Raw genomic sequence first — 24,850 nt, forward strand, 5'->3', positions numbered from 1 at the left:
TGATGATGTCTTGATCTCAATCTTTTAAACCCAACCATGGTTATGTCATGGCATGCTGATTGATATTGTCTTCAGCCTTGTTGTGTAAGTTGTGATCTTTGTAACCTTTCTATGAGATATCAATCAGTTGTATTGGTTTACTTTCCAATTACTTTGATGGGATTGAATTGTTATCCAATCTTGATGATGTCATGCTGTGACATGTTTTGACTCAACCATTTTAAGAGTCTTCGATCAGTATTATTTTTTTGAGACACTTTTTGGTTGCTTGTTAAGAACCAATGACTATTGTGATTATCAGTGATACCTTTAGTTGCCAATAGAGAACTGTTGTGGTTATGATTATCTATAGATGCTTTTCTTTTTCTCATGGAGATTTTATGCTCTTTTGTGGATTATCTTTTGTATTTTTCTAGTCGCTTGTATAGGATTGTGGTGTTTTTGTGATTTATGATTCCATGAGCTTAGGGTAGGTTATCTACTTGTAGTGTTGAGAAGTGGCTTGCAATTGGAGTCGGGGGCCAAAGAGGCTACCAGGGTAACTCATTGTAAGTTTTTTTAATAAGTGAAAACATTACACCTAATACTGACTTAATGAACCTAATAAGATAATTATTTGTTCTTGCCCAGGCCTTGAGTGGTAGTACATACTAGGATGGGAGTAGAGAGAATGCTTGGTTGAGACCTTGCATTCTGTAGTATACCTCATCAGTATGAAAGGATACTAGTGGCCGGATAGGGATCACTAGGGGGCTGGGGTCTATTGGGAGACTACAAGGGTAACTCTAGTGTGATTTGTGCAATGACACTTTCCCACTTGTAAAGTAGGTTTCCTACATGTCCTTGTTGTGCCTCTGGGATTGGATGTCATTTTGTGATTGGAACCTTTGAGTTAGTATACTTTTAGGATTCTTGGACTTAGAGAGTATTTGTGTTATGTGATTTGATAATATATTTGGGACTTGAGATTATCTCCTCAGCGTGGTGGGAGTGGACCATTTAGGTTTCACACGGTCGGGTAGTAGTGCTTTTTCACTCTTACCATTTGAGATCTGTCTGAGACACCATGGCTGATGCATTCTTTGATTTTGATGGTGGACATGTATCCTTACGTTGATGATTTTCATATGATGGATGATGTTATCTTATGCTTTACTTTGCATTTTAGATTTCTTTTCTGCATATGATGTAGTATGATTTAGGAGCGACATTCCTACTATGTTAATACTGATGAACCCTTTGGTAATTTGGAATGTTATGCACAGAGGAATGGCTAGGGCCCATGATGGTCTAATAATTCTATTTACATTTGGGAGGAACCATGCACTTAGTTAGTTATGTTATGTGATGTATGGATATCTTTTATGATGGATTTTTATATCTTCTATGATGATGTATCATGTATGACATGTGGTTTCATTTACCTTATTACACTTGCATCATGGAATAGTATAAAATAGGATGATGTACTTAATTCTCACATATGTATACTCTTTTAAAGCCTTTCATACCCTGTGGCATGTACAGTGAATGATTGAGCATTCAAAAATTTAATGTATGAAAATTGGACTTTCCATTATTATTTTATGTGGATGAAGTTATAGATGGAATCATTAATATTAGTTGATTTAGATGTAATTCAATGTTAAGGGATCCATGAAGAATGAAACTTGTTATGTATTTATGTTTACTTTCAGTTGGATGTTGTTAATTGCTTTCACTACTATGTTGTGGATAGTTTTACTTTCATGTTTCAAAAAACATTAAAAAAAATGTCACCAAACTTAGAAAAACTTTAGGATAATTCTTTGAATCCCTTGTTGGGGCATTACAATTGATGGAGTAGTATATTTCGTAATTATAACATCCCACATTCTAACATCTAAAGAATGTATAAAAGCTTCCATCATAACTTTCCAAAACACATAATCATTGCCACCAAATAATGGAGCTCGATTAAGAGAAGCTCCTTTAGCTTGTTCCATTTTACTTCCAAAAATCCCTGAAACAATTCCTATAGTTAGACCTAATAAGGAACCCTCTACTCTTATACCACATATTAGAAGTAATTGTGGTTCTGAGAGGGGGGTGAAATAGAACCATGTTTCTTTTAACAAGATAGTGTGCTCTTTCAAATTCAACATTACATAAGTAATGAATACACAAAAGTAGCTTATAACAATCAATATGCAAGATGATAGAGTACAAATAAAAACTCATAGAAATAGAGACACAAAACTTGTGCTGAGTGGGAAACCCTTGAAAATCCTTATGGTTTCATCATAGGGAGAAAAACCACTCCATGAACCTACTATTTTATTGAGTTTAAATAATTTTTTACATCTACAACTACAACTTCTCAAGGCTACAACTCATAATTCTTTCTTTTGAATTTGAGTGACAATCTTGCATACACATATAACTATATCTTTATGCACCTATACATGTAAGTAAGTTCATAATGAATCTTTCAAATAAACTTGAATAATTAATCCCAAAAGCTTTTGTGTCTCTTTTTCAGGGTTCAACATGCTTTTTTCACATATTTAGAACACATTCCTCCATTCTCAATTATTTCAATAAAAATCTCAAATTTTTTTACTGAACTAAAAATTCCATCTCCAAAAGTTTCTTCACAAAAATGATTTGAAAATCTTGAAGATTGACATACATGTCCTTGACATGAAGTTACAAAAATTGTTTAACTACACAACTGCCATCTTAAAATAGAATCAAGTCTATAACTATTCAAATCAAAACTAGTTTTGTTAACCATTCTTGTCACATCACAAAATCATTCCATGCAGACTAAAAAAATGGTATCCACTATTTACATTGTACAAAAAATAGTTAAAGACTTCTTCCTTCCAAAAATATAGTCAATATTTTAGATGTACTGAAATAAGAAACCAAGACAATGTTTTTGAGTTTTATTCATATTTAATCAAACCCTCATGAATAGGCTTCCACAAAAATGATATTTCATCAAACTCTTTGACCATCAGTAATGTTAGACAAACAAAATAATAGACTGTGATTCATTACCCGTGAAAAAAAATCGTATCCAAAACCCTATTCTGTTCAAGAAATGATGACTCAACCATATCTATGTATACACATACCTTTTTCTCTATGAAAATATTAGACAAAAACAACAAAAACCCCTTTGAGTTTCTTTGTTCTTCTAGTATCTTCAACGTGTGAAACTTGCACAAAAATTTCTGAATGAGCATATAAAAATCAAAAGAAAAAAAAAATTATTTCTCACTTTCTGTCTATCAGAACTCAACCAACTAAAAATTTTACCTTGATAATCACAAGAACTATTATTTTCAACTTGACTAATAAAAACCTTTCAAAATATTAATGCCATATGTATCGCATAACAGTCGCTATGATAGAGTGTTTGTAAGTTTTATGAAAAATAAATGAACTAACACATCCATTTAAAAGACCAAAACCAAAAACAATAGTTCATAATCATTTTAAACCCAGCATACGATTATGACATCTGGCAAGTTCTTTACCAAGTGAACCAAACTTAGAGCATGGCATGACACAAGGAATACTTACTACTATCAGCTATTTTATCACTATTATAAGTGCCATGTACCTTATAAATAATAAATGCTACATTCCTTATAAATGACACTGCTTGTAGTTTAGTTTAAATTTTTGCATAAAAAATATTGGTCAACACATTAGTACAATTTTAAGATTTTTTTGAGGTATTTTCAAATTTTTCTTTTTTTTTCTTTCTTTTTCATGAAAAATCATTATAAGGAGAAAATTACCAACTTTTTTGAAAAATTCTACATTTTCGAAAAGTTCTCTAAATTCTAAATAGATTTGGTTGTTTGTATTTTGATTTTAGCAATCATATTAGGGCTCAATATTTTGATTTTCAAAACTGGTCTAATTTCACAAAATTGCTTTCTAGGGCACAAATGAAAATATCTTTTCAAAATTCTAACATTTTTTAAAAGCTATATAATTTTTCATAGGGATCTCTTTTATGCATTTAGGGTCTTGGATCCGAATTAATATCATATAGGTCCAATCTTATTGACTAGGTAAAAAATCAATATTCAAAAAAGGGCATTTAATGAATAGCTTACAATTAATTTTCATATGGATCAATACATGATGTGATCTTTCATTTGGGTTATTTTCTGGTTATTACCACTCTTCAAAATTAGATTTTAATATCTAACACTAGTTTTAAATAAGTTGGATATATATTGCATATCTTTTATTTGCATATTTTTCTTCTTGCTTTGTTCATTGAGAGTGAGCATTCAAGCATAAATGAAAGTTACAATAGATAAATGACATTTTGCAAAGATTACAAGGTATTTTTTTGGATAACTATAGCATTTGGATTATGGCTTGAGTTCTTTTACATTATTTCATAGATGTACACTTTATTTGGTGCTCTAAAATAGGATCTAGATTTACCTTCATGCATATGTGCTTCACATAGTAATTAGGCCCTATGAACACTATTTGTGGAGTTTTTGAGGGAATCTAATTCATTCACTTGCCTTACATGTGAATCACTTCTCGATGATAGATCCCCATGTAGGTAGGGAGGGATATTTGTTATTATCTCACTGTTATGCTTGAATTTGTCCTCAACATCCATTAGTACTTTCTCTTTTCAGATTAGTGGTGTTTATTTTTGGCTTGTCCAAAAATTTGGTGATGTGATTTAAATTAACGTGTCAATGAATCTTGTTTTCTATGTTTGGGTAAGGTGAAGAGGGTAGAGGAGTATGCTCTATTCCCTTTTGGGCACATCAAAAACTTGGAACCCTTGAATCCAAACCAAGTCCCAATGTGGTACAACTTTGTGAGACTTCCTTGACTAGAGAAGGTTAATTGTAGTGGACATTCCCTTTATTAGTTCAACTATATGGCCAAAACCTCAAGCACTAATTGTTACTTTTGATGTAGTGGTAGCAACTATTATATAAATGTCCTTGTAGGGGAAATCCACATGAGTGTAGTCTTTTGTTGGGTTGTCAGATCTCCTCAGTATCTCCAATTGACTAAATTCTCAGAATGTGTCAAAACCTTGGTGCGCTAGGATTAGATTTCACCCACTCTAGATTGCTACAGAGTTGAACATTACTAAGAACCATAGTGCTACCAAATTTTATTTTCTAGGACTATATGTGTGATTGGAAAATATTTTGAGAATATATATAGTGGTGGTTCTAGGGATTAGGCTAATACTACGACACTATTCTTGTTCATGTGCAAGGTTGCTTTGTCCCTTTCTCATTTTTTAAAGATGTTTTCTTGAAATTCCTATTTGCTATCTTCCATGCCTAGTTTATGATTCAAAATTTATCACACCTAGTTGAATTATAAAACAAATAAAATTTGAGTCTTGAGTTCAGAGTTTATGATCAAACTTTTTTGCTATCCTATTATTTCTAGTCTCCCTAGGGTGATTTAGTTTAGATTAGGCTACTTACACATTATTAGAAACTCATTTTCACCTTGGGTTATTGTGCTTTGACCCCATGAATTAGTGATTATTGATTTCGCAAGTGACTTTTTTCAGAGTTGGCAAGTTAGAGACCATCCTTTTGGAGAAAGATATACCTTTGGATTCTTTAATATTATGCTTAGAGAGTCTTGGTAATCTCTTGTCCATCCACTTTCATAAATATTTAATTTTAATTATTTATAATTTGAGTAAATCATCCTCCTAGTCCATATGTGCTAGGGTATTTACCCAAATTCATGGGCACCTTTGTGGTAGTTTTGTTTTATTCCTATTGCAAAATTTTATATTATCATATCTCTTTTGGACAAGTGAGTGCTTTTACTATACTAGTTTGGTACAAATATTTCTTAGGGTTATCCTATCACGTAGTACCTTTTCTTTCATGCTAGTTACAACAAGATATCAAGTAGATCAAGGAAAGCAACCTCAAGTCATCTTTAAACAATTACCTTTAGTTTAAACTCATCAAAGATGTAAAGGAAAAGAACTTATGTTTGTTCAATCACTTGAGAATATTCTAGAAGCTTTGTTTGACCCAAGTAGTGATATTATTTAATTAAGTACATCCTTAGCATCACCTCACTTAGATATGGATATGGATTTTACAATGAGTCCACAAAGGAAGGATCAAAGTGGTGAATATTATGTTTACCTTTTGAGTGGTGGTCTCATTCATGAAAATAGACCAACCTCACCCCATATTGAGGATAGATATTTGGATGCACACCAAAGGGTTTAGAAAGGTAAGTGTTATACCTCTCAAGAATAGAAATCTCAATATTATGATCAAATTAGTGAGCCTTCTAGTGCTCATGTGAATGAAACATTTACTATTAACTAGTTTAGACAATCAAGACTATATACACCACTCATGACACCTTTATGTTATGCAAGTGGCGGACTTAAAGTACTTAAGTGTGAGAGAAAATCCCTTCTAAAAGAAAAAGATAAGAAGGAAGAACAATTTAGATGCCTATAGGAAGAAAGGAAAGTTATTATTGAGATAGAAAGGAAATCCCATTAAGAAGCACAAGACCTTCTCATGGCTTTGCAACTTGACAATCAATTCAAAAATGTGCACATTGGTGGTGGAAACAACTGTCCTCCATCCACCCCTACTATGACTCAATGAGTGGAAGACACTCAAGAACATCTTCACGATCTCCTAGCCCTAGAGGAAGGAAAGCTTCAAGACATTATTATTATAGGAGACCAACACCTCCTAGAGTTTCAAGACAATCTTCACAACAAGCTCATCATAGTTCATGATATGGAGGTGGTAGCTCTAACTTTGACTATAATGCTTATAATTTCCTAGCAATGCAACAAGACCCACATTTTTAGCAACATATGGAAGCATATATGGACCAAAAAAAAGATGCATTCTTTCATTTAATCAACAAGAGTGGTAAGGTCCCATACAAATTTGATGTAGACAAAAAGAAATTGAAGAAACAAATGAAGCAAATATCAGCACCCAAGAGATCTTTTTGACTTGATTCAATTTTTTCTAATGTTTTTGATAAGAGTGTTCGCATGAAAGATTTTCCTAGAAAAATTGACATCCCCTAGTATGACAAATATGATGGAAATGGTGATCCAAATGATCATGTCTAACAGCTCTATACTATGAGTTTTAAGTTTCATCATGAGAACTCATATCTTATGAGATTATTTCTAAGGAGTCTTAAGGGCCAAGAAATGTAATGGTTTACCAATATAACTCCTCATAGTAAGATGTTCCCTTAGTTAATTTAGAGATTTTTTCAACACTTTAAATACAATCTTTCAGGATCTATCTCACTATAGGTCTTATGTCACACAAAGAAAAATCAAGGAGAATCCTTTGTTACTTTCTTGCAAGGATAGAGACAACCATGCTCTCACTATTCTAGGACTATTCCTAAGAAATAAAAGTTTGAAATACTCATTAGTAACATGGTTCTTGAGATGAAGTACAAAGTTAAGAAGATGATTTTTGAGTCCTTTGATACCATGGTCAAATCTATATTTAGAATTGAGGATGTTTTGAGAGAGCAAGGTATTTTGACAAAAAATGGAAACAACAACAACAATAACAAGGATAAAGAAAAGAACACATATTGGAGAAGAACAAACAAGTGGTTAATGATGGAGTTATGAATTCCTCTAAGCCTAAAGACCAAGCTGTTATCTATTTGGCTATCATTAATCAACAAAATAACAAGCCAAGATATCAAGAAAGGCCTAAAGGAGAGAAACATAACTTTACACAATTGGGTGAGTCATATGAAGAGATATTCATGAAGCTCCTTGCTTGTAATCTTGTGCACCCTTATGATGCTGAAAAGTTCCACATACCTAAAATTAAGCCATGGTGGTGAGATGAGAAGGCCTATTGCAAGCTTCACAATGGCATTGGACACAATATTGAAAAATTTGGAAGATTTAAGCATATTATTTAAGATCTCATTGAGAATGGAAAACTTGTAATAGATGGATTAAATACCAATGTTGATCACACAACAGTCAAAGAGCCTTTTCCTAAATATGAGAAAGGAGAAGCTTCCCAACCTAAGAAAGGAAAGGTTACAATAAATTACACTTATGAAAATGCAGAAAATGTTGTCAGTATGCTTGAGGTTGTTGGAGAAATTGTCAACATGATGGAAGATAAAGATCCCAATGATTATGACTCAAATTTGAGCTCTCCTATCCTCGGTGAAAAACTTGTTTTGGTGCTAAGGAGCGCTCACTCTAGAGAGTCATCTCAAGGTCCCCTTGTCATCAGAGGACCCAATTCAACCACTCAAGTAAGCCTAAACAAGTGTCTTCCCAAAGCCTCAATGCTATTATGTGAAGTCAAGGTCCTCTTTTCATCAAAGAACCTAGTTCAAATCAATCAAGTAAGCCAAAAAAAGTGCAATCCAAGTATGTTCCTTCAAAAATAGTGATCAATCCTAGATGAAATTATAATCTTGTTGATCAATTTGAATGAATCCCTACTCAAATTTTGATCTTTAAGCTTTCAAAGTTATCTCTAAGACACAAGGAAGTCCTTGAGGATGCTTTGCACATTGTGAATGTCCCCAAAAATTTAGATATTGATCAATTCTAGAACATTGTTAATCATATTGTTATCCCTCATTACCTTTCCTTGTCAAAGGAAGGTGATAATTATTTAAGCCATCCACACAATCTTACCCTTCATATTGAGGTCATGAACTATAGAACCCATGTTAGGCGTGTGTTGATAGATGGAGGTGTTGGGCTTAATATTTTTTCTTTGAGTCTTTTAAAGATATTGGGTTATTTTGAACAATTTATTCGTAGTAGAAAGAATATTATCATCAAAGACTATGATGAGGTAGAGAGAAGATCAAATGGGTTGACCATCCTATCTGTTAGGGTTGGTCCTTTTAAAAGTTATATTTTATTGCAAATAGTTGATGTTGGACCCCTTGCATACAATATCTTACTTGGTAGAACATAGATTCATGATATGTAGGTAGTTTCATCTACCTATCATTTGTGTGTTAAGTTACCTTACAATGGAACAATTATTTTCATACTTAGGGATAATACTTTGTCTCTTAACTCAATTTTAGCAAGTAAAAATGTTCCCCTCAATATAGAAGTAGATGATTTTGATGCAACTTTAGTTGAATGTAAAGATAAGTTCAAATCCATAGACCTCGGCATGGGGGGATATCAACTCAACTCCCTCATAGCATTACTAGTTTCATCTAGGTCTTATTGTAAACTTTTACAATAGATGAAACCTTCCTATTCAGCTATGACATTATTTGACACATTTGTATAGTTGTTAGTACCTATTCAAGATGAGAAAAAAGATGTGGCTATTATAGATTAGATTTATAGAGTAGAGAAGTGTATGCACAATGAGAAATTCACTCCTTCTCCTAAAGCTTATGGATGAGGGTATAATTTTGTCAAGAAGATGGGTTATCCTAGACATGGTGCTTTTAGTAATAGATTGGATGGTAGAGCCGAACCTCTTGATCATAGTCTTTCTAGTTGCAAGTCTAAGTAGCTAGTTGGCCTAGGATATGCAAATCACAATAATGTTGCTCATATCCTTGATAAGTTAGATAGTGAAGAAGAAAAAGAGTACATACCTAATTTGGAGAATCAACAAGATATGTGTGAAGATTGGGTCCCTTCTACTAATCTCCTTTAGGGAAACTCAGATAATCTAGTATCTCATAAGAAAGTTGCAAATTTAGAATAGGAGGCTATAAACCTTGATGATATTGAGGCTTCCACATCCAAATGTCCCAAGCATTCATGGTGTGAGCATCTTATTTGAGAATATTTAGAAATAGATTCTAATGAGTATGAATGAGACTCCCTCTCAGAGCCTCCTACTATTAATATGGACATTGACATTGTTCATAAATATAGTTCCCAACCCAAGTTAGTTGAGAATTCATGTGTAGGGTCAAATGATTGATTTGAACTCACATGTTACCTTAGTGGATGATTCTTCACTTGTTAGGATGAATCCTAATTTGGGTAGTTTAGGAAGTTACTTGAAAAACTCTAACTCTTTGGTCACCAAAGATGTCATTCATATTCATAACCTTGAAAAATTCATTAATTTACCCCTTGTTCATTTTGATTTGATTTATTGGTCCCAACACAACCACAAAACTAAGCTTTTAATGTCTCAAAATGATTATGAGATAGCTTGCTATTTGAATGACATTGAACCATAGTCCCTTCCACTAGTGAACCTGCTACCAACATGATAGAGCTAGACATCAAGTACCTTAGTCACAAAATACAAAGAAAATAAAATAAAAAGAATAGGAATTCTTATGGTGAAAACCACTATTGGGTAGTGTCAGAATAGAAAATAAGTAAAAAGAAAGGATGTATCTGAGGGTGAAAACCTCTCTAAGGCACTTGAGGATGAGGTACTTGATCAGCTCCCTAGTTATTTTCAAAATAGATCTTCAGTGCTCATTGAACCAACACAAGTAGTCAATTTGAAAATGGATGAAGCTCCACAAATGGTACATTTGGCTCAGTCTTTGTCATCGCAAGAAAAACAATCCTACACTATGTTCTTACAAGAAAAGATGATCAATTTTACATGGACTTACTCAAATATGCTAGGGTTGGACACTAATCTTATTATGCATCACTTATGTATAGCTTTCGGTGTTAAACTAGTTAAGCATAAATTTAGAAAGATGCATCCTCACATAGCTCTCCTAGTCAAGGGAGAATTAGAGAAAATCCTTGGTGAAAAAATAATAAGAGCTATTAAATACAATGATTGGATATCAAGCATTATACCCATTTCAAAACATGACAAAACCATTTAAGTTTACATAGATTTTAGAGATGTTAATATAGCATGCCCAAAGGATGATTTTCCACTTCCTAATATAGACATGACAGTGGATATGACTATGGGCTATGATATTTATTCCTTGATGGATGGTTTTTCCAAATATAATTAGATTAAGATAGCTCCTAAAGATCACCAAAAGACTACATTCAGCTGTGCATGGGGAACCTATTGTTGGAATGTTATGCCTTTTGGATTGAAAAATGTCAGAGCCACCTATCAATGAGCCATGACAAAAATTTTCATGAGTTGATGCATAAAAACATGGAAGATTATGTGGATAAAAACCTTGGCCATGTCTAAGAAAAGAGATACACACTTAAATGATTTAAAATTCATTCTAGATAACATGGAACAATTTCAACTAAGGTTAAATCCTAAAAAGTGTGCATTTGGAGTCACCTCTAGAAATTTACTAGGATTCATTATTTCAACAAAACGAATAGAGGTGGACCCTAAAAAATTTCAAGAAATGATTGATATGCTACCTCACAAAAATATTAATCAAATGAGGAGTTCTCAACGGTATCTTTAATCTATAAGGAGGTTTATTTCATAGTTGGTAGATAGAGCTTAGCCTTTCAACAAGAACTTACATAGAGGAGTCAAATGTGTATGGAATTAAGAGTGTCAAAATAGCACAGATTAAATCAAGAAACACTTGTCAAATCCTCCTATTTTAATACCTCCTATCCTAGGGAAACAATTATTCTATACATTTTAGTGATAGAGTCCTCATTGTGGGCATTAATAGCTCAACTAGATGAACATGGGAAAGAAACAACAATATACTACATTAGTCATACTCTTGTTTCATATGATGTTAATCACACCAATATTGAGAAAGCTTTCCTCACAATTATGTTTGCTTCCCAAAAGTTGCGACATCATATGTTTGTGCACAATATACACCTCATAGCAAAAATTAATCAACTTAAGTATTAACTAGGTAAGATTGTCATTATAGGTAGACTTGCTAAATGGACAATGATCCTTTTAGAGTTTGACATAGAGTATGTTGAGCATAAATAAATCAAAGAGAAAGTCGTAGCACATCAATTGGCTGATTTTCCACTACAAGATAAAGCACTTATTCAATTTGATTTTCCAAATGATCACCTCATGTATATGACTACAAGAATGTAGAAGATGTTCTTTGATGGGTCCTTTATGTAAAGTGGCTCTAGAGCTGGTGTATTGTTTGTTTCTCCTCATGGGTACACAATCCCTAAATCTTACAAGTTATTACTTCCATGTACAAATAACATTTTTGAGTATGAAGCTTTAAGAAATGGACTTAAGATGGCTATAGAATGGAGAATTACAGAGTCACATATCTATGGGGATTTACAACGAATTATAAACAAAGTCAATGATAATTATTTAACAAAAAATGAGAAATTGGTACCTTACAAGAAAATGGTTGATTCCTTGAGATGCTACTTTGCATTTGTCTCATTTCAACAAAACCCTAGGGTAGAAAAAAAAGCAAATAATGCTATGGCTACACTTGCTTCACTTCTTCAATTCGAGAAATGTAAGTCAAGATTTGAATTCCTGGTTGAAGAGCTACATCACCTTATCTATGATTCCAGGAAAGCCATGTTATTTGTACCCTTGTCGGTCATGAGTCATCCCATTATAGTGCCATTTATTCATATGTTCTTGATGGAATTATACCTAACACCTTTACCGATCTGAATACAAAAACCTTATTCAAAAGGCCTCTCATCATTCCCTTATCTCTGGAGATTTGTATAAGAGGGGTCTAGACCGAATACTTCTTAGATGCTTACAATAGGAAGAATCTAATCAAGAATTTCTTGGCATCCATGAGGGAATCTTTGGGGGACATTCCAATGGTCTTTCCATGGCTTGAAGGTTTCTTAGTGTAGGGTACTATTGGCCCACAATGCAGATTGATGTAGTAGCTTTTGCAAAGTCATGTGCAAAGTATCAAAAACATGGTGACCTGATACATGCTCTAGGCAAGGAACTCATTCCTTCTATCTCTCAATGGCCATTTCAACATTGGGCCTTTGATCCTGTTGGGAAAATTCATCCCAACTGACCATGTAGACACAAGTTTATTATCACTTCCATTGATTACTTCACTAAATGGGTAGAAGCTATCCCACTTTTTGTTGCCTCAAGAAAGACATTTTATTTATTTATTTTGAATCAAATTGTCTATATATACTGAGTTCCTTCCAAGATTATCACTAACAATGGAGGCTAGTTTAAAAATGAGGACCTTAAACAACTTTTTAAGAAATTCAAGATTAAAAAACATTGGTCCTCCATTTACTTCCCCCAAGGAAATGGTCAAGCAAAAGTGTCAAATAAAACCATTCTAAAATTCTTACATAGAAAAGTTCATAAGAATGGTAGGGATTGGCACATACAAATAAATCTGGCTTTGTGGGCCTGTAGAACGAGTATTTGTACTCCTACTGGGGCTATTTCATTTTCCCTCACATATGGTGTTAAAGTAGTGTAACCTTTAGAGGCTAAGATTCCTTCACTTAGAGTTTCTCTCAAATTTTTGGTTACAAATGAAGACTAGCATGCCATGAGACTTAAAAAGTCAGAACTTTTAGATGAGAAATGCCAAGCATCATTTGACCATATGATGGTTTACCAAAAGTGCATGTCACAAGCATTCAACAAAAGGGTTCACCCTAGAGAATTCTAGGTGGGAGATCTTGTACTATGTGAAAATCCTAAAAATTAATAGAATAGAGATCAAAAAGGTAAATTTTAACTTGAGTTTCTTGGATCTTACATTGTTACAACTTTTGGGTCTGGTGGCTATTTACTATCTATAGCAGAGGGAGAGTAGCTCTCTAATCCTATCAATGTCTTGCACCCAAAGAAGTTCTATCCATAATGCTCATTCTATCTAGGGCATCTTTGTACATATTTATTAATTTTGAACAAATCCAAAAATATATATATATTTCAAAAATCCTAAAAAATGATATAGTGTCAAAGTTCTAAAAATTGGAAAATGTCCTGAAAAAATGATCATCTTAGTAATAAGCACTTTAATGTATCTTCAAAAAAAAAAATATATTCCAAAAAAAATTTAAAAATTTAAAAATTAAAGCGTGAAGACCTAAAAATGGGTGCTACTTGAGGTCTATGCACCCCTATTTCTTTGCGTGTGTCCTTGAAACTTGGCCTTTCTCCATCATGCCTTGTCCTTGTTGCCTTGGTTTGGAATTGGTCTTTATCTGGGGGCATAGCTATGTTTTCTTTCATCTCTTACCTATGTTAGTATTTTCAACACCTTGCAAATGGTGTTTTTCAACACGACCCCAATCTGATCTTACCTACTTACAAAAATTTGATCCTTATCCTCAAAACTCAATATCAGTTAACACACTTAAATTTTTAAACACAAATAGTTAATGTTTGACCTATGTCATGATCTTTTCTTTGTGTGCTAATTGTTATTGATTTTTTTTGAGTGTCCTTGTCTGATAAGTCTCTCTAGGATGCATAGCTATAGAACTTGGGGCATGGACATGTTTTATTTGTTCTCTGCTTGTGGGTGTGGTCTTGAAACTCTAGAGTGTCTCTTTTTTTCCCCTTGAAACACTTAGGACATTTGAGAAATCATCCTTGACTACTTTTGCACAACCATGCTTATGATCATCCTAGAATTTATGCCTTAATACAAGCATGGTTTTGCTACACTAAATTAGGTAAGCTAACATCAAAGTCATCTTGACCTTTATGTCTTTGATGCTTATCTTAGAATCTTTCCACATTCCAATCAGATATAAATCACATTCATATCTTCATAGATTTTCTTGTAACTAGTAATGATTGTGTGATTTTTTGATGTCTGTTAATAGTGGCCCAATAATGAAAATAAATTCTTTTACATTCTCTAATGAATGATGAAAACAAAATCCTATGTTATAGTTTCTCTTTTTCAAGTACATCTTTGTATTTACATGTAGCTTGCATTATTAGATTTCATGTTAGTTTGCATTTTTAGGCTGGATTATGAGTTCCAGAGGGTTTTCCCTTCATCTTTCTTGTGGACTTTTAATCAACTATGTTCAAATTTTGATCTTCATTCCCTTATCTTCTTTTGTGATATCAATAAAAATTTCTATCTTACACACTTGATTGATTTTGAGGCATTCTATTTTTACAAAAAATTTCTTTCCATATCTTCCAAATTTCTACCTTCCATTTGCTTTTACCCCACTTCTTTTCTTCTACTTCACCTTTGGGGCATAATATTTCATGCTTGATGATCTACCTTGGTTCTATGAGTCTTATATATTTAATCTTACATAAAGAACTTTATATTTTGTTTGATTTGATCAAATTTATAAATTTGTTGTTTCTCCTCTATCTCATTTTGATTTCAATCATGTGGAGGCAATATCTATCAACTTGAATCCTTGATTTAGTTTTACCAATTTTATCCTCAACTTTTTAAAGTCAAAATTTATTTGTACTCTTTGTCCTAATGTGTTCCTAAATCAACAACACATCTAGGTTGTTTTGTGATCACAAATTGATCTCACACTTCAATTTCTTTCTTTAACTACTTGTGTTCCCAAATCGATCAGACATTAGCCAAAGAGGGGCAAATGTATGCCTCCTAAAATGGTTGCCTAGACTATGGGCCCCCATTACTCAATTTATCAAATTTCCTGAATCAATGGTTTGCAATATTTTTTAAAAATAATTCAAATAAATTTCTTTGTTCAAATTGTAATTAATTTAATTAATTTAATATTTCTTAAGGTTTTATCATTTTAACGTAAGTATTATTTAATTAGAAAAACCTCTCTTGTAATTAAATAATTAATACAAATTTAATTAATTAAGAGAAAAACCCCTCTTTAAATTTAATTAAATATTTCCTTTTTAATTAAAAGAACATGTTCCCTTTTAATTAAATAAAATTCCCTTCGAATGAAAGGACGACTCCTCTTTTAATTTCATAAAACATTTCCTATGTAATTAAAAGAACTCACTTTGTTTTAATTAAATAAATTCCCCATGTGAAAAAGGAAATGAAATAAATGAAAATTAAATTAAAAAATTTCTCCTTCCCTCATTTTATTTTCCTCCTTTTTGCTCATTGGTGGAACTTTGTCTCACATGGATCAAACTGTATTATCCCATAATGGGTGTGAGAAGGCTCCCACTACCACATTCTTCTTTATAAGAGAAAACCCTCTCCTCATTTTTGACATCAATGATTATGCTATGGTTATGCTATAGGATTGGAGAGCAATTTTTGGAGGAGTTTAAGCATTAAAGCTTTTTGTGGAGAACTTCAATCTTCTTTTCTTATTCTCTATTGCATCCATGACTTCCATCATGAGGTTTCATCCTTGCATTTTCATATTAACTTAGAGTCATATTTGGTTTCATAGATTATATTTTCTTTCTTGCATTTATTTGCATTGTCATCATTTAGATTAGTTTGCATCTTCATTTGTATTCATATTTTGATCCTTGAATATCTCGTTTCATGGTGTACTTGCATGGACACAAACTAGGTGAAACTAAGGGCCTCCATTACAAATCCTTGTAGTACATAAATAGAGAGCTATAAGCTGCCATTTAGACCTCATTCTTGAGCAATCTTGGATATAATGACTCATAGAAGTGTGCTCAAATTTTACCCATACATTAGTAACTTAGTTACAAAAATATAAAGCATAAAGAAAAAAACATGAACAAAGATGACACCAACATTTAACATGGAAACCCAATTAGACAAAACCACCATGCAACTAGTTAAAATTTATTTTACTCTTCCAAAGTGTTCCCTATTAGGAGCCAACCCTATTAAAGTTTACAAAATAGACTATTAAGTATGACTCTTTTAGAGGATTTAGATCACCTTGATAGTGGTGCCCTAGTTAGAGGTCTTCAAACACTTCAATATTGAAATGTCACCTTGCTAAAGGATTTACAATATGACTATTAAGTTAGCTTCATTAAGAGATTTCTTTACTGCTACAATTGTTAGAATGTAACAACAATTTGATTTGTTTTATGGAGGAAGTTTCAGATTTAGATCTCTATTCTAGCTTGATCTTTGGATTGTTATTGATCATAATATTGTTTGCAACTTATATTCCACACTTTATTATTGTTCTTTTTCCTTTGCTCACATCCCCATTTTATTCTACATTCCACTTATGCACACATTCTCCTCATAGCTTGGCCTCTTTTATATATCATAAGCTTTGATAGTTCACCTTTTAAAAAACCCTTTCAAATAATCAATAAACATCCAAATAGTTAGCTTTAATTCATTAATTATTAGACAATTGTATTCTATTTTCACTCAAGCAATACTAAGATTGAATGCTCGATTAACACTAGAAGGCCTTTGATGCCCGACCACTCAGTTAGCACTGCCAAAATGATATCCTTCATTAACCAACTATTTGGTTTAGATTGAATTTTCTTCTTTACTTGACTACTTGTTTAATACAAATATTTGTGTAACATCAATGGAAACATACAATTTGAAGAATTATTTCTAAAAAAACTCACTATTTGTTATTGATGGCAATAAAACGTATTAGTATAAACTGATAAGAGTATGAGCAATTAAATAATATCCTTAGTTTTTTTTTATTCATATCCATACTAAAATCTTTTGAGATTACACTCAAATTTTTCCTAGCTACTTCCAAATGAATTCTTCATCTCACATCATTCAACACTCATCTATATACTTTTTGTAATTTTCTCCCTCTTTATTGTAGATTCTATCTAAGATACAAAACTCACCCTTGTTAACACTAAACTCTCACTATTTGATGTCAACTACCAAAGGACACAAACTTTGAAGCATCTATGTACCTTTTATATTGACTCATATGCAATATTCTTTGCATTTCACATGTGAAGTGTGACAATCTCCATCAACTTGATATATCTTCAATCATACTTGATTGATACATCACTATCTTGTGCTTTAGTGAGCATCAGATAGGGTAATAACCCCTACTTTACCTCTTTGATTTTTAAATGCATCCTTCGGTAATGCCTTAGAAAATATGTCTCCTATATTCTCCTTGGTGTTCATATATTCCAATATTTCTTCTTTATCTTGAATCAATTCTCTTAGGAAATGATACTTGATTGCAATATGTTTTCACTTTGTATGCATCATAGAATTTTTGGACATATTAATTGCACTTGCGTTATCACAATAGATAAAAACTAGTTCCTTGATTTCTTCCTTCATTCATGATAACAATTGTTTGATCCATATTATGTTAGAATAATTGACTATTGCATCAGCATACTTTCCCTCTATTTTTGATTGAGAAATACAATGAATTGCTTCTTTCTTGTCCAAGATACTAATCAATTTCGAAAAAGGAATGCTCTTCCACTAATGATTTTTTTTCATTAATGCTTCCTACCTAATTTGCATTAATAAAGGTTTTCAAAGACTTACTTCTAAAACTTATTTTCCTCATCTTTTAATTTGACATTGTTTGCACATGCCAAACTCAAGTTACTTCAAATATGGTCTGCATCTTACTCTTTTGTTCTTACTTATGTTAAAAAGGTTATCAGAGTTAACATGACATATTATTTTATGCCATAGCCAAAATTCCTCTTTTGAGCTAAAAAAAGCATGTACTTCTAGTGAGATCTATGTTTAAAAAAATTGCCTTTTGTGTGACTACCAATCTCAATGAGGTTTTATTTTCCATCTAATAGTTTAGATTTTCTATTCATGAACTCTATATTTTATCCTACATTGTTCAGGTGTGCTACACTAAGTAGACTATATCTTAATCCATCATCCTAGTAGGCATTTTCACATTTAATTTCTTCATTTAATGCTATGATTCCTTTTCCTTTTACATAACATGGTTTATTATTTCCAAATATAACACTTCCACCATCATACTGCTATAAATGTTCAAACTTAGTTTTGTCACTAGTCATGTGATGAGAACAACCACTATCTATGATCTATTAATAATTTTTTCCAACATAAGAAATAAGTTCCATATTTTCATTTTCCTCATTATCAAATTCATCCTAACCAACAATGTAAACTACTTCTTAATTATCATCACTATCAAAATCTTTAGCAATGTAACATGATTTATTACCTTTGTCTTTGTAGTCCTTGTAGCTCTTGAAGTCTTTCTTCCCTTTGAACATGATATTTCTTTTCTCAATTTTATCTTATGTGTTTGGATATCTTGCAATAATATGACCATTATTTTCACATGAGAAACAAATCAATGGAATTTTTCCTCTAAAATGCCCCTTCCCGTTTGATACTCTTTTAAAAGAAGGACTTCAATGACTTCAAGGTCTTCATATAATTCATTTTCTTCTTCACTATCAACCTATTTCCCTTTTGAGTTTCCTCCTTTTTCTATGAAGAGTTATTTTAGCTTTGAATACATATTCAAAGTTGCTAAAAATAGGAGCATAGTTATCAAAGATATCCAACCCAAAGAATTTAACCTTACCACAAGTACATCCAAGGTTATATTATTTTTAAGATTGCATTTCCTCTCTTGAATTGCTAAAACTCTAATTTCATAAATAGAAAGAAGAGTTCTTAGCCTTTGTCACCACTATCTCATCAATTATATTTCTTCCTCCAAATTTGATTGTGGAGAAGCTTAATCAGTTTTGATTGTGGAGAACTTTTCATAGCTTAATTAGTTCAGATTGTGGAGAAGGTCAATGAATCAAAAATTGATACAAATGACAAATTGATGCTATGGACAATTACAAAATTTGAGAAGAAAATTTTGAGGAAAGTTTCTACTAAATTTATAGTAAGACAAGTTCATCTCTCAAACCTTATAAATATTGTAGAAGAATTTGTTAAGAACGTTCATTACTTGTATATAAAGCTATATTATGTTACCTATTTTACTAATTACAATTGGGAAGTTAAAGATAAGCTAAAAACCTATTTACAATATATTATAAATTCTTTAGAATAACTAAGAGCGAGGGGGGGGTGGGGGGGGGTTGAATCAGTTATTCAAGGTCCAACTTGTCCAATTCAAACTTTTTCACTATGTGTAGTGAACCCATTCAACCATACATTCATCCAAGCTTTAATATTCCTATTCAGCAAGTTACTATAAATCAACATGCAAGCATAACACATAAAAGATCATCAGATAAGATAGTGATTTATATGGAAACCCAATTTGGGAAAAACCACCAGTAACATGCTACTCAATTCTCACTCTTCTAAAGTGATTCCCTACGAAAGGCCTACCTTGTTAAAGGCTTACAACACACTGTTAAATGCAACCTTGTTAGAGGATTTAACCACCCTATTAGAAGTGGGCCTTGTTAGAAGACTTTAGAATATTCACTTGGAATCTCACCCTATTAAAGGATTTACAAATAGCTATTAGGCCAGCCTAGGTCCATAGGATTTTCCTTCTATCCTAATTGATACAATTTCTAGAGAGTAACAATTAGGGATTTTGACTTGATTACAACATACAACTCAACTTGCAGATCTCAAATCACTCTTTAGCTCTTTACATTGCTTGGCCTTCAATCTCTATAAATCTATTAGCTTGCCCTCCTTTCAAGCTTAGTCTCCTTGAGTCTCCATGCTCAATGTACTAGTGCAATCATCTCTTCTTGACCAATTGTAGAAGTAGAGCCTCTATTCTTCCTTCTCCTTGACACTCTTCTAACCACTTTACAACTTGGAACTTCAGCATCAATAGCATCAAAAACATTTACTTCTTGGTCTATGACTCCTTAAAAAGAAGTCTTGGAGTTCCTTTCCCACTTGATTCTTCCATTAATCAATTTAAATTTGTATGATTTAGGTAGGATTCATTGTATCTAACCCATATTTTGTTTCCTCTAGAAACTTCCTGAATAATCCGCTTGAAGTCATCCAAACATAGTTTTCATAGAATTATATGCCACCAGCTCATCATCCTTATCTTTCAACTTGTTCACAAAATTCAAGGCAACAACTTTGTTGGCTCAGATTTGGAAAATATTTGTCATTTAAAATAATGTAGTAGCTCAACACTATTGAAATATTGGTACTTGGCACATATTGTGTTACTCGGCATCCACTACATTTTTACTAATGCTCGACACCTAAAGTTCACTCAGCACCAACTTAAGGTTATCTGATGCTCAACACCTGATACTTTTCTTATCACTTGAACTTCACTTGGCACCTAAAGATCACTTGGCACACACTAAAATTTATTCTTGCTCACCTCCAATTGAGAATTTGTTCAGCTTTAGCTAGTTTGGTCGGCACCCACTAATGAATTTATTTTAAGCTTTGTAGTTAACTTTGTTAAACCTTATTCCTCCAATGTTTCTGAGTGTGACAAACCTCTATATCTTTGAGTATGTTATCAATACATCATTTAACCATTGTCTTATCTAATTCTTGCACTTGTCTTAACTAATCCTTGCACTTCATTATATCATAACTCAACCTTTCTCTTAGGTGTTCTTGTTACATCTTGTTGATCAAATCCTCTTCATTAATCAACTAAGTGATAACACTTGGATATTATAAGTAAATGCCATTTATCATGTAGCAAGTTCGACATCAATGAAAAAATAATGATTGAAAAAATTCTTATCAACCAATCTCCCTCTTTAATCTTCAACAATGAGCTTTTCAATTAGATTCTCAACAATCTTCCTCTTTGGAATTGATGGAAAACCAAACTGATCAATCATCAGATTAAACTATTCAACCACAAGCTATCTAGGTTAGAATAGTAAGTCAAATGCCAAATAGAAAACTATGTTACCATTAATTTTCACATCTCCCTCTACTATCCTAATTGCATCATTTTTTGCTTCTCCCTCTTAGCTTTTGTATACTTTCTTTTGTTCTCTCCTCTATATGCATTGCTCATGTTCTACTATTTTCTACTCTAATCATTGTTCTCTCCCTCTATATGAATTGCTCATCTTCTACTATTTTATGTTTCGATTATCTTCTTCATCTTCTCCTGTCAACTATTGATCATTTCTGACTACTTCTCCCTCTATCTTCATTTGATTAGTTTCTGCATTTTCTTGATATTTCTCCCTCATACTTTTGATCAAATTTTGTTGATCAATTTCTCTTCTCCCTCTTTAACAACAATGCCAAAGATGTATTAGCATCTTAATATGAAAGTGTAGCGTTTTCAGGTTCTTTCAATTTCTCCTTCTATCACCTTGCTTGTGACTAATTTGGAACTTCTACACTTTGATTACTTCAGGCATGAATCCTAAAGTGAGCATCCTCTGCATCAACGTGTAAAATTTTCAAAAATTAGCTCATTTCACGTAGGGCAATTTTTCTTTTGCTTCAATTAGCCTTGGCTAGGGGTATCACTCCTAACTTACCTCTAAGATACTCAAAAGCATCTTTAGATAGTGCTTTTGTGAAGATGTCAACAATCGGTTCCTTTGAGCTAACATATTCCATCTTTACTTGTTTATCTTCCACCAATTCTCTTTCATAGTGATACTTGATTGCAATATGCTTGGTTTTGACATGCATTATAGGGTTCTTTGATATGTTGATAGCACTTGTGTTATCACAATAAAGTATCAAAGGCTCATTTATCTCTTCCTTCATACCTTGTATAAAATGTTTGATCTATACAATATTGCTGCAATTTATAGTACCTGCAACATATTCTACTTCAGCTATGGATTGTGAGGTTCAACTTTTCTTTTTACTGGTCCATGTAATCAATCTTTTTCCTAACACAAGTGCTCCTCCATTGGTTCTTTTTCTATCATCAATGTTACCTCCCCAATCTACATTGGTGTAGGCTCTCAGGTCAAACTTTTCACTTCTCTTGTAATACAAACAAAAGTCATTAGTTCCTTTTAGATACCCTAGTATTCTCCTTACTGCCATCAGGTGATTTTCTCTTGGATTTACAAAAAATCTTACCACTATTCTAAGAACTAATGCAACGTTTGGTCTACTATGTATAACATATTGCAACTTCTCAATAATTGATCTATACAATGTCTTATTTACTTCAATAGAATCGTCATTCTTGGATAGCTTATGTCTAGTTGAATTGGTGTGCTGACTGGTTTTAAGTCTTCTAATCCAAAAATTTTGAGTATCTCCTTGATGCATTTGGATTGGGTCACAAATATGCCATTCTTCAATTGATGTACTTGCAATCCAACAAAGAACTTGATTTCTCCAACCATTGACATCTCAAACTCATGGTTCATTTGATCAGAAAAATATTTGCATAGAACATCTTTTCCTCCAAATATTATATCTTCAACAAATGTTTCAGATATCAAAATGTCTTTATCTTTTTCACATTTGATATACAAGTTGATGTTGTCATCTGTTCTCTCAAATCCTATATTTACAAGATATTTGTGCAATCTCTCATGCCATGCTCTAGGTGCTTGCTTTAGACCATAAATTGCTTTATGAAGTTTGTAGACCATGTTCTTGTTCTTGTTATTAACAAATCCCTCTGGTTGTTCTATGTAGACTTCCTCTTCTAGTATACTATTCAAAAAAGTAGACCTGACATCCATTTGGTAGACTTTGAAACCTTTGTATGTAGCATATGCAAGTAATGTTCTTACTCCTTCCATTCTTGCAACAGGGGAAAAATGTTTCCCCATAATCCAGTCCTTCTTCTTGTGCATAGCCTTTGCAAACTATTCTATCTATGTTTCATGTTATCTCACCATTCTCATCAAGTTTGTTTCTAAACACCCATTTGGTACCAATTATATTTTTATTAGCTGGTCTAGGAGCTAAGGTCTAGGTTTTGTTCTTCTCAATCTGATCTATCTCTGCTTCCATATCTTTATACCAACCATCATCTTATAGTGCATCTTTCACTATTTTGTGCTCAACCTTTCTTAGCAAAAAAGATTCATTCCTTAGTCTATTCCCTACCATTGGTCTGGCATCCTTGTCACCAATAATTTGATCTATAGGGTGATGTCTTCTCACATACTTGGCTAATCTGTGTTTTGTCCTTCTTTCCATGTTTGAACCTTTAGTTTTAGAGTCATTTCTTTCCTCTTCATTTGGCACTTCATCATTTCTCTCATGTGCACTAATTTCAAAGTTAAACTTTACATTTCTGACATTTTTTAACTTGGCTTCTAAATGCAGCTTGACATTCATTGGGTATGACTCAGCTGATACTAAAATTTGTTGTTGATTCCCAACTTGATTTACAACATTTTCTTCAACAGCCATTCCTTCATAGAAATATACAAAGGATCTATAATCCTCTGATTTCTTAGTTTCATCAACCTAAACTTCTGCATGCTCATCAAAATTTACATTTGCACTCTCCATAATTTTGCTAGTGTTAGTGTTCAAACACTTATATGCTTTACTTCTAGTGGAGTATCTAAGGAACATCCCTTCATCACTCTTTGCATCAAACTTTCCATTTCTAGTATCTTTAAGAATATAACATTTAAAACTAAAGACTTTGAAATGTTTAACATCAGGTGAGTCACCATAACAAAATTCAAAAGGTGTTGAATTTGTACCCTTCTTGACTTGGACTTTATTTAGGGTGTAAACAACAGTGCTTACAACTTGTCTCCAGTACTTTAGTGCAACATTTTTCTCCATCATCAAGGTTCTTGCACAGTCCATCATTGATCTATTTCTTCTTTCAGCAATACCATTCTAAGGTGAATTCCTTGTTGTTGATGTTTTCCTTTTGATACCTTTATCATTGCAGAATATCTCAAGTTCTTTTGATGTAAACTCACCTCCTCTATCTGATCTTAGGCATTTCAAATTCTTCCATATTTCTTTCTCAACTCTGGCCAAATACCACTTGAACATTTGAAATGTATCAAGATTTTCCTCAAAAACATAGTAGTCATTATCCTTGAATAGTCATAGACAAATAGCATTATGTATTTGTCTCCTAGGTAGCTTCGAACTTCTATTGGATGACATAAGTCTA

This window comes from Cupressus sempervirens, chromosome 7, assembly GCF_028749045.1.
Source record: "Cupressus sempervirens isolate cs-2001-9-10 chromosome 7, ASM2874904v1, whole genome shotgun sequence".
Taxonomy (NCBI): domain Eukaryota; kingdom Viridiplantae; phylum Streptophyta; class Pinopsida; order Cupressales; family Cupressaceae; genus Cupressus; species Cupressus sempervirens.